The following is a 1454-nucleotide window of genomic DNA, read 5'->3' as shown; positions in this document are numbered from 1 at the left end:
TTTAAAAAAAAACATTTTTATAGGGCTGGAGAGATGGCTCAGGAGTTAAGAGAACTGCGTGCTTTTCCAGAGGACCTAAGTTAAATTCCCAGCAACCATACAGTGACTCACAACCATCTGTAATGAGATCTGGTGCCCTCTTCTGGCCCGCAGGAATGCATATAGGCAGAACACTGTACATAATAAGTGAATCTTAAAAACAAAAAAGAAAAACTAAATAAAACAGTCTGTAGTTGTTATTTTGTTTTTGTTTTGTTTTGTGTTTTGAGACAGTGTTTCTCTCTGTAGCCCTGGAACTCATTCTGTAGACCACACCTCCTGAGCACTAGGGTTAAAGGTGAGCATCACTATCGCCCTGCTCAACATTTTATTTTTAGTGGCTGAAGAGATGCCTCAGTGGTTAGGAGTTAAGATCCTTGCATAGGATCAGGATTCAGCTCTCAGCACCTACATTCACCACAATCTGTAACTCCAGTTCTAGGGGATGCAATGCTCTCTTCTGGCCTCCATGGACACTGCGCACTCGTGGTACACAGACATACAAGCAGGCAAAACATTGATACATAAAATAAAGATAAACGTTTTTAAAGATATTTTGGTTTATTTATTTATAGTAATACACTGTTCTGCCTGCATGTATGCCTGCTGCCAGAAGAGGGCACCAGATCTCATTATAGAAGGTTGTGAGCTGCCATGTGGTTGCTGGGAATTGAATTCAGCACCTCTGGAAGAGTAGCTAGTGCCCTTAATCTCTGAGCGATTTCTCCAGCTCAAAGCACTATTTGTATAAAAAAAAAATTTTTTTTTTCAGGAGAGATGGCTCAGAGGTTAAGAGCAGTAACTGCTCTTCCAGAGGACCCACGTCCAGTTCCCAGTACCCACATGGCAGCTCACAATAGTCTGTAATTTCTGTTCCAGGGGACCCAACACCCATAGCAAACCACCAATGCAGATAAAAATACATTTTTTAAAAAGCGCACTAAAAAAGAATTAAAAAATATTTTTTTTCTGATTAGCAATACATAATAGAGTGGTTAGATAAATTAAGGCCGGAACCAGAATCTAATTATCCTGCTCTCGGTCTCTAGGAAATATTGGCAGGCATACCACAGTGCCACAATATTATATAAATGAGTACACATAAAAGCAGGATAAGGAAAAAGATAATTTTCACAAGATATGAAATCCTGTAGGGGTTATGTTATTTTAGAAGGGGTCAGAGTGAGCTACCTGTCGCTTTTGTATTTTAAGAGGCGTCCTCATACACACTTTGATTCTCACAAGCATCCTGCACGCACGGAAGGTATTATTAACTTCGCTTTACAGGTGCAGAGGCCGCACCACGGAGGTCAGGGATGCCTGGCCCTGGAGGAGCCAGGTGACGTGCTGCCTCCCGGCCACCCCCTCGCTTGGCTCTTCCTGGTCCTCACTACTTTGGCAGACGCCTGGGAGCC

This window comes from Myodes glareolus, chromosome 10, assembly GCF_982192425.1.
Source record: "Myodes glareolus chromosome 10, mMyoGla1.1, whole genome shotgun sequence".
Lineage (NCBI taxonomy): Eukaryota > Metazoa > Chordata > Mammalia > Rodentia > Cricetidae > Myodes > Myodes glareolus.
Note: the sequence above shows the minus strand (reverse complement) of the source record.